Source organism: Aethalodelphis obliquidens, unplaced genomic scaffold (genome assembly GCF_003676395.1).
Source record: "Aethalodelphis obliquidens isolate GAN/ISIS:26980383/991018 unplaced genomic scaffold, ASM367639v1 scaffold35, whole genome shotgun sequence".
Classification (NCBI taxonomy): Eukaryota; Metazoa; Chordata; class Mammalia; order Artiodactyla; family Delphinidae; genus Aethalodelphis; species Aethalodelphis obliquidens.
In genome coordinates, this window is record NW_020837979.1 from 15,419,538 (window position 1) to 15,430,778 (window position 11,241).

The 11,241-nt window shown below is 35.7% G+C and overlaps 1 pseudogene; it reads right to left on the reverse strand.

Annotated features, from left to right (window-relative positions):
* Nucleotides 1-9,444: 9,444 nt before the first annotated feature.
* On the reverse strand, nucleotides 9,445-11,003 carry LOC113631956 (cytokine receptor-like factor 3; annotated as a pseudogene).
* Between the last annotated feature and the right edge of the window lie 238 nt (nucleotides 11,004-11,241).

The window sequence follows — 11,241 nt, forward strand, 5'->3', positions numbered from 1 at the left end:
TAGAGTTTCTGCTGAGAAATCAGCTGTTAACCTTATGGGAGTTCCCTTGTATGTTCTTTGTTTTTTTTTTTTTCCCCTTTCTGCTTTCCATAATTTTTCTTTGTCTTTAATTTTTGCTAGTTTGATTACTATGTGTCTTGGCATGTTTCTCCTTGGGTTTATGCTGTATGGGACTCACTGTGCTTTGTGGACTTGTGTGGCTATTTCCTTTCCCATGGTAGGGAAGTTTTGGATTATAATCTCTTCAAATATTTTCTCTCATCCTTTCTCTCTCTTTTGTCTTTCTGGGACCCCTATAATGTGAATGTTGTTGTGTTTAATGTTGTCCCAGAGGTCTCTTAGGCTGTCTTCATTTCTTTTCATTCTTTTTTCTTTATTCTGTTCCACAGCAGTGAATTCTACCATTCTGTCTTCCAGGTCACTTATCCATTCTTCTGCCTCAGTTATTCCTGTATTGATTTCTTCTAGTGTATTTTAAATTTTAGTTATTGTATTGTTCATCTCTGTTTGTTTGTTCTTTAATTCTTCTACATGTTTGTTCTTTAATTCTTCTAGGTCTTTATTAATCATTTCTTGCATCTTCTCGATCTTTGCCTCCATTCTTTTGCCAAGGTCCTGGATCATCTTCACTATCATTTTTCTGAATTCTTTTTCTGGAAGGTTGCCTATCTACACTTTGTTTACTTGTTCTTCTGGGGTTTTATCTTGTTCCTTCATCTAGTACATAGCCCTCTGCCTTTTCATCTTGTCTATCTTTCTGTGAATATGGTTTTTGTTCCACAGGCTTCAGGCCTGTAGTTCTTCTTGCTTCTGCTGTCTGCCCTATGGTGGATGAGGTTATCTAAGAGGCTTGTGCAAGTTTCCTATGGGAGGCACTCTACCTCTATTTTTTAAGGTGAATTTACAATTCCAGATTTTCATGTGAAATCTCCTAATTTTTGAATATTGGTCAAATTTCTAAATCACTATTTGGTTCACACAAAAGTCTGTGGGTTATATTCTGCTCATGGGCCACTTTTTGCAATTAATAAATGAGTGGTCTTTAAGTCTTTCTCAGCTGTGGTATGCTGTGATCCTATAATTTTAGGAAATAATAGCATTGCATCCATTGGGCAGATGTTCATACATTTGTTCAGAATAATATTATAAAAGAACTGATTTTATTATATCATAACCCTGCTCTAAGCACATGGAAAAAAATAAACAAAAGTCCCACACAGTGGTTTATTTTCCACCCTTAAATATTTCAGTTCTTCTTTTTGCTATTCAGAGCTCTCTCCAATACAGAGCTGCCTGGTCTTAAAACCTTGTACTACCATTCTAGGCAACCTTCCTTGATAATTACAGTCATCACTAGACCTCTTTTATTTTGAATACTTGAAGCATTTATATCTCAGAACACACAAGTTTCCTTTAAATACATTATCCTGCATTTAACAGTAAAGTACTATTCTGAGTACTTTGGCACTCTGTCAAACCATAATCAGGGTTGGGCCATTTCTTGACTCATGTTACTTTCATATTCCTTAAAGTGCTCAGCAATATTTTTCAGCATTATTCGACAAGTTTTCCTGTCTCACTCATACTGTTAGTACCTCAGACTGGATCACTCTAATACTCCTCCAGCACAAATATAATTGGTAACACTGTTCAGTATGAATAAGTGAGGTCATAACTGGCAAACAGAGGGAGGGGGAGAGAGAAAGAGAGTAAGAAAGATGGTTTGAATGTACACAAATGAGAGGCTAGAGGGACAGGGCAGGACTGGGAAATGGGAGGTCTATGGGTCAAGCAGTTTTTTTTTTCCTAATTATTTTATTGAAATAATAATAAATAATAATTATTATTGAAGTAATAATATTTTGAAAATATTTGCAAATGAATCAACGGACAAAGGATTAATCTCCAAAATATATAAACTGCTCATGTAGCTCAATATTAAAGAAACAAACAACCCAATCCAAAAATGGGCGGAAGACCTATATAGACATTTCTCCAAAGAAGACATACAGATGGCCAAGAAGCACATGAAAAGCTGCTCAACATCACTAATTATTAGAGAAATGTAAATCAAAACTACAAAGAGGTATCACCTCACACCAGTTAGAATGGGCATCATCAGAAAATCTACAAACAACAAATGCTGGAGAGGGTGTGGAGAAAAGGGGATCCTCTTGCACTGTTGGTGGGAAGTTAAATTGATACAGCCACTATGGAGAACAGTATGGAGGTTCCTTAAAAAACTAAAAATACAATTACCATATGATCCAGAAATCCCACTACTAGGCATATACCCAGAGAAAACCATAATTCAAAAAGCCACATGCACCCCAATGTTCATTGAAGCACTCTTTTCAATAGCCCATCGACAGACGAATGGATAAAGAAGTTGTGGTACATATATACAATGGAATATTACTCAGCCATAAAAAGGAATGAAATTGAGTCATTTGTTGAGACATGGACAGATCTAGAGACTGTCATACAGAGTGAAGTATGTCAGAAAGAGAAAAACAAATATCGTATATTCATGCATGTATGTGGAACCTAGATAAATGGTACAGAAGAACCAGTTTGCAGGGCAGAAGTTGAACACAGATGTAGAGAACAAATGTATGGGCCCCAAGGGAGGAAAACTGTGGTGGGGTGGGGATGGTGGTGTGCTGAATTGGGTGATTGAGATTGACATGTATACACTGATGTGTATAAAATTGATGACTAATAAGAACCTGCAGTATAAAGAAACAAACAAACAGACAAAAAAAAAACAACTAATAATTAACTTTCTTTGGATTATTTGTATGGAAATAGGTTAATATAAATGTTTCAGACATTAAATGAAATTTCTAAAAATCTTATATGTTCTGGTCTAATGTTATGTCATAATTCTAGTTATTACTTTAAAATGTATATCTCAGAAATAACTAAATTTCCTTGTCAATTGCATTATTATGAACTTTCATCAAGTCTTTAACCATGGTCATATTTAAGTCTTTTGTCATTTACAGACAGTTCTGGGTGTACTCTGATGCTTTTGCAAATATGTTCCTATAAAAGGGTTTCATCTTCAAGGAATTCATGGAAAAGACTCTGACAAGTACACATTTCTGGTAACTGACTATACTGCTGAACTGAATGGATAAGCATTTTCAGAACTCTAATGGAAAACTGATGAATTCACAAAAGTGCTAACAAAAGATCAAGATAAAAAAAATAATTACATGGGACTGAGTGAACTGATGAGGATGATTATAATTTTTGTGACTTTCTGTTTGAATTAAAAAAAAATATCCTGCAAGGACTCAGAGGCAAAAAATATACAAACCAATTTTTCCTGCAAAGTAAAGGAGCTGTTACAGTGGAGGATTACTGTACTGAATGTCAATATTATGACATAGTATGAGTGTGTTTTGTGTTTGGTAATTGCAATCATTGTTGCTTTTGTTGTGGTCACCCATTTACAATGCTTGGTGTCAGTTTATTTATCTCTTCTAAAAATAAAATATAGTGTGTGTGTGTGAAAAAAAAAAAATAGAACCCAATATCTGCTGCCTGGGGTAGAGACTGCAATTTTGCTGCCCTGGCAGCTTCTTCCTTTTTGTTATATAAAATTCATTTCTAATAAACATCAAAATGCACGGTTGCTAAAGTTATGATTATGTATACCTTAATGATTATTAAAGTTAAAGTATTAAAAATTATTTTATTGAAGTAATATTTTATTGTGTTAACACAATAAAATAATTAACACAATTATTTTATTGTGTTAATTTCTACTGTACAGCAAAGTGATTCAGTTATACATATATAAATATTCTTTCTCATATTCTGTTCCATTATGATTTATCACAAGATATTGAATATAATTCACTGTACTACACAGTAAGACCTTGCTGTTTATTTATTCTGTATATGAGTTTGCATTTACTAATCCCAAACACCCAGTCCACCCCTTCCCCAACCCCTCTCCCCTTAGCAACCACAATTCTGTTCTCTATGTGGGGTCAAGCAGTTTTTTTTTTTAAAATTACTTTTAGTTTTTTATTTTGTTTCAGATAGCTGAACAAGACAACTGTATTCCAGCACATCTTCTTAACCTAATGAAACCTTCTTAAGCTTATTCCCTAAACAAAAGAAAGACAACTTATTTATGTGTAAAAAAATGCAAGGGAAAAAGGTGATGATTATATAACAGGGAATTTGAAACCTCAAATAGTTTAAAAATTTTTTTAAAAGCTTTCATTTTATTTTATTAAAAAATATTATTTAAAAAATGTGGTAAAATATACACAACATAAAATTTACAATTTTAACCATTTTCAGTAGCATTAAGTTCATTCACATACTGTGCAATCATCACCACAATCTATCCACAGAAATTTTTTAATCTTGCAAAATTGAAACTCTGTACCTATTACACATTAAATCCATTTTCCCCTAACCTAATCCCAAGACTACCACCGTTCTATTTTCTGACTCTGAATTTGACTACTCTAAGACTACTCTTCCACCTTGTTTGGGTGGAATCATACAGAATTTGTCCTTTTGTTATTGGCTTATCTCACTTGTCATAATGTCTTCAGTGTTCAACTATGTTGTAGCATTTGTCAGAATTTCCTTCCTTTTTAAGGTTGAATAATATTTTATTGTATGTATGTACCTAATTTTGTTTTGGAACTTTCACTTTAATAGATTCTCCTCAATCTCCCTCCAAGTGACTGGATCATTACATAAGAGCAGCGATTACCCCCTATTTTTGCCATCATTCTACATTAAGAAACTTCTATCTCGAAGACAAAAGTAATATTTCATTTTTATTTGCACTTCTCCAATTAATAGTGAGATTAAACTGTTTTTATTTTTTTATTCTTATTTTTTTAGTTTATTTTCTATGTCTGTGAGATTGTTTCTGTTTTGTATATAGATGCATTTGTATTAGTTTATAGATTCCACATGTAAGTAATAGAATACAATATTTGTCTTTCTCTGTCTGACTTACTTAGTATAATCTCTAGGTCCATCCATGTTGCTGCAAATGGCAGTATTTCATCCTTTTTTATGGCTGAGTAATATTCCATGTATATATATATTACATCTTCTTAAACCAATTGTCTGTTGATGGGCACTTGGATTGTTTCCATGTCTTGGCTATTGTAAATAGTGCTGCTATGAACATTGGGGTGCATATATCTTTTAGAATTAGAGTTTTCATCTTTTCTGGATATATGCCCAGGAGTGGGATTGCTGGATCATATGGTAGTTCTATTTCTAGTTTTTAAAGGAAACTCCATACTGTTTTCCATAGTGGCTGCACCAATCTACATTCCCACCAACAGTGTAGGAGGATTCTCTTTTCTCCACACCCTCTCCAGAATTTTTTTTAACATCTTTATTGGAGTATAATTGCTTTACAATGTGTTAGTTTCTGTGGTATGACAAAGTGAATCAGCTATATGTATACACATATCCCCATATCCCCTCCTTCTTGTGTCTCCCTCCCACCTTCCCTATCCTCTCCCTCTAGGTGGTCACAAAGCATGGAGCTGATCTCCCTGTGCTATGCAGCTGCTTCCCACTAGCTATCTATTTTATATTTGGTAGTGTATATAGAGAGAGACCAGGCCACTCCCTCACTTAGTCTCAGGTAAACTTCCCCCTCCCAGTGACATCAATTCCATTCTCTACATCTGCTTCTTTATTCCTGTCCTACTCCTAGGTTCTTCAGAATCATTTTTTTTCTTTTAGAATCCATATATATGTGTTAGCATATGGTATTTGTTTTTCTCTTTCTGACGTACTTCACTCTGTATGACAGACCCTAAGTCCATCCACCTCACTACAAATAACTCAATTTCGTTTCTTTTTATGGCTGAGTAATATTCCATTATATATATGTGCCACATCTTCTTTATCCATTCATCTGTCAATGGACACTTAGGTTGCTTCCATGTCCTGGCTATTTTAAATAGAGCTGCAATGCACATTGTTGTACATAACTCTTTTTGAGTTATGGTTTTCTCAGGGTATATGCCCAGTAGTGGGATTGCTGGGCTGTATAGTAGTTCTATTTTTAGTTTTTTAAGGAACCTCCACACTGTTCTCCATAGTGGTTGTGTCAATTTACATTGTAAGGATTCTTCAATATATGCAAATCAATCAATGTGATAAACCATATTAACAAATTGAAGGGGAAACACCATATGATCATCTCAATAGAGAAAAAGCTTTCAACAAAATTCAACACAGATTTATGATAAAAACCCTCCAGAAATTAGGCATAGAGTGAACTTACCTCAACATAATAAAGGCCATATATGACAAACCTACAACCAACATCGTTCTTAATGGTGAAAAATTGAAACCATTTCCTCTAAGATCAGGAACAAGACAAGGGTGTCCACTCTCACCAATATTATTCAACATAGCTTTGGAAGCTTTAGCCACAGCAATCAGAAGTAAAAGAAATAAAAGGAATCCAAATTGGAAAAGAAGTAAAGCTGTCACTGTTTGCAAATGACATGATACTATACATAAGGAATCCTAAAGTTGCTACCAGAAAACTACTAGAGCTAATCAATGAATTTGGTAAAGTAGCAGATACAAAATCAATGCATAGAAATCTCTTGCATTTTTATACACTAATGATGAAAAATCTGCAAGAGAAATTAAGGAAACACTCCCATTTACCACTGCAACAAAAAGAATAAAATACTCAGGAATAAACCTACCTAAGGAGACAAAAGACCTGTATGCAGAAAGCTATAAGACATTGAAGAATGAAATTAAAGATGATACAAACAGATGGAGAGATATACCATGTTCTTGGATTGGAAGAATCAACATTGTGAAAATGACTATACTATCAAATCAATCTACAGATTCAATGCAATCCCTATCAAACTACAAATGGCATTTTTCACAGAACTAGAACAAAAAATTTCACAATTTGTATGGAAACACAAAAGACCCCGAATAGCCAAAGAAATATTGAGAAAGAAAAACGAGCTGGAGGAATCAGGCTCCTGGACTTCAGACTATACTACAAACCTACAGTAATCATGACAGTATGGCCCTGGCACTAAAACAGATATATAGATCAATGGAACAGGATAGAAAACCCAGAGATAGAGTGAAGTAAGTCAGAGAGAGAAAGACAAATACCGTATGCCAACACATATATATGGAATTTAAGAAAAAAGAAAATGTCATGAACAATCTAGGGGTAAGACAGGAATAAAGACACAGACCTACTAGAGAATGGACTTGAGGATATGGGGAGGGGAAAGGGTAAGCTGTGACAAAGCGAGAGAGAGGCATGGACATATATACACTACCAAATGTAAGGTAGATAGCTAGTGCTATGCAGCCACATAGCACAGGGAGATCAGATCGGTGCTTTGTGACCGCCTGGAAGGGTGGGATAGGGAGGGTTGGCGGGAGGGAGACACAAGAAGGAAGAGATATGGGAACATATGTATATGTATAACTGATTCACTTTGTTATAAAGCAGAGACTAACACACCATTGTGAAGAAATTATACTCCAATAAATATGTAAAAAAAAAAGAAAACCCAGAGATAAACCCACACACATATGGTCACCTAATTTCTGATAAAGGAGGCAAGAATATACAATGGAGAAAAGACAGCCTCTTCAATAAGTGGTGCTTGGAAAACTGGACAGCTACAAGTAAAAGAATGAAATTAGAACACTCCCTAACACCATACACAAAAGTAAACTCAAAATGGATCAAAGACCTAAATGTAAGGCCAGACACTTTCAAACTCTTAGAAGAAAACATAGGCAGAACACTGTATGGCATAAATTACAGCAACATCCTTTTTGACCCACCTCCTAAAGAAATGGAAATAAAAACAAAAGTAAACAAATGGGGCCTAATGAAACTTAAAATCTTTTGCACAGCAAAGGAAAACACAAACAAGATGAAAAGACAACCCTCAGAATGGGAGAAAATATTTGCAAATGAAGCAACTGACAGAGGGTTAATCTCCAAAATTTACAAGCAACTCATGCAGCTCAATATCAAAATAACAAACAACCCAATCCAAAAATGGGCAGAAGACCTAAATAGAAATTTCTCCAGAGAAGATATACAGATTGCCAACAAACACATGAAAGGATGCTCAACATCACTAATCATTAGAGAAATGCAAATGAAAACTACAATTAGGTATGACCACACACCAGTCATAATGGCCATCATCAAAAAATCTAAAGGCAATAAATGCTGGAGAGGGTGTGAAGAAAAGTGAACCCTCTTCCACTGTTGGTGGGAATGTCTTAAAAAAATTAAACTTGCTTTTCAAAATACTTCTGTATTCGTACAAGTGAAAAGGAAAAAAATCCCATTGAAAAGAAACTTCTGTAGACTGGCCTAGTAAATGAAGGCCACCATTTCTATACATGAAATAAATGCTTCAAATATGTTACACACGTTTCAATTTTCAAAAAATATCTAAGTTAGAGTCATGTGGCTAGATTGCCCAATGGACTGTGAACAGAAGTGGTTGGTGTGTCTTCTGAGCCAGACAATTAAGAGCCTGTATCTTTCCTCCATTTCTCTTTCCCCCATGGTGCTTGTTGATTCAACTAAAATATCGTTCATCAAATTGACATTAAACTGGACTGCAAATCGTAACCTACAAATAGTGCAAGCATGTCACTGAGGCTGGATAAGCACACGTGCATGTGACATGCACATAAAATGGCTAACACTGCTGTGCATACCACTTCCATAGTAGTTTTGCCCTATAAAAATCCTTTAGACTATCTTGAATCACATTGCATAGAAATAGCAAAAGAAAATTCTTTATTGCAGATGTTTTGTCAGGCATTTAAAAATATGCAAAAATTGTAATGCTTTTAGGGTTGTAATTGCTTTTAGGGTTACTGAACCTAAGATAAAAGTCAACAGTACTTACAAAACATCTGAATATGGAGAGCACACTCAACACACTTATGTGGAGAGCACATGATGAATATATATTACCAAACTCTGGCTTCTTTACGTCTATTCCTGTTGTTTTATTCTAAGCTTTATATGGTCTTGGATCCTTAAAATATGGAGATTTAATCAAATAATGTTACATTGACTTTTTCCATTCTAATAACCAACTTTAAAAAGAAGCACAGTAGAAGGGTATAGCCCTTTTTATACATGGGTACTTTTAAAGTCAATTCAATTTTTATTGTGATATGATATTTTAATGAACACTCTCCTAAAAATAAAATTGACTGCATTATGGTTTTGTCTACAACATTTAAGTATCTTATTGCTAAAATATTCCAAAATGAATCCAGTAAGTATTTTCCATTTCCAATAGCCCGAGAGATTGAATCCTACTATTTGTATCAATTACAACTAAACCAGGTTAAGAACAGCTGCCCTAAAACCCTGCAGACCAAAGCTAGTCATCCAAGAATCTAAAACACTAGCACTTTCCATTCAGGTTGGAAAAATTAACATCCAACATAAAGAGATCTGAATGATTCATCAAGTAAGCAGTCAACAAACACTTCTCTGTTGTTCAAGCTAATAATTATTTGAAGTTTGAAGTTTCTGCCTTTGTTATTTTGATGGTTCCTAGAGTCACAGTTTCAATGTCAAATGTGACAGTTTTATCAGCCACCTTTCCCAGGAGTAACTGCCGGTAACTGATTAGTCATTTCTTTTCCATTTTCAAAAATGGCACTGTTTGCACTAATGCACACTGTCTGATGCTTCTGCAGAGACTCTTATTCATTCTATGATCTGCCCACACTCCTATAATGTCTCTCCCATCCAATTGTCTCTCAGTTTCAACTCCAAATGTTAATGTCTGTCCACAGAAATAATTTGGGGTGCTGGAGTTGGATTCAGAATCTTTCTGGAGTGTTCTACTTCTTCTATTGCTCAGACAGTGCCCTTCAAGGCCATCTTTCCACTCATAAGGCACCAATGTGAGATGACCTATTTGGGGGATGCTTCAAGGACTCCATTCCTGGAAGCCATCTCCTCCACCAGAAGTGATAATTGGGTTCTAAGAACAATGCTATGAAATTCATTTCAGCGCTGCATATACATCCTCAAAATGATTTGAAGTACATTTATGGGACTGGAGCCTGTCATCTTGGGCACTAAACTCATCATCCATCTTACATCATTGTACACTCATGCCACCAGGGTTTTCTATTTTTTTCTTGTATCTGCACTGGTGGGTGAGATGCTGCTGTTCCATGGTTTAAAATGTAGTTTTTCACTATGTTAAGAACTGAGTCATTCAACTAGGAAGTTGCCATCGTACATCATCCAGTAAAGGCACTTCTGGTAGTCTGTCCAACTGAATGTGTGAGGCTCTTTTGGTAAAGCTCTGCAGCTTCTCACTCTGCTCTTATACACCACCAAGAATGGCAGTCTCTCTTTCTTGGCCTGTCCTCTACAGGGTTAGTTCCATGCTCTTTGACTTCTGGAATCATCTAGTGGCTTACTACTCTGTTCATTGGTGTCTACTTCTTGCAAAAGACCAACCGCTCAAAATGGAGCTTCCTAAGGGCTCCCTTTAAATCATTAAAATGCTATTCCAGGACCATCCTCTGGGAAGATGTCTCTTTGATCTCTGAGATGATGACTTAATCCTTTTCAAGTCATGGTCTTTTCTGAGAATCATGAGAAGTTTATAGACTGTATTCTCAGAAAAATGATCATCCATGCCCTGCCTCTGTGCCTCCTGCAGCCCCTGAAGTTCTGGACCAGCTCCTGTTGGCTCCATGTTCTCATGGGCCTCCTGCTGCTCAGGCTCCAACTCCTCTTTGTAGGTGGTATGGCCGTTGGTTGTGGGTATGGGTTCCTGACTGTTCCATACCTCGCTGAGCTGCCTAGCACCTGAAGCAGCTCCTTTGAGAGATAAATGGACTCTGAATAAAGACAAAATGCTTTTGCTTTGATATGTTATATTGGAGTTGCCTTTAACATGACTTTTGCTCATTCTGGATTGATTGGTCATTGTTGTTGATGAGAGAATAATAAAAACGATAATTTCATTTGGTGGCATATGGCATGGCTCAGCCTGTGGTAGATGGTAGGGATATCTGGTGGGGCAAAGGGCCAGGTCAAATGGTCATTTTATAGCAACGTAATGAGTGAGTGAAGCTCATAGCTCCCAACTTCAAACCCTGCATTCACCTAGCAGTTATTTTATTTTCCTTACTTCATCTGCTTTCTGATTACTTCAGTTGGTTAAA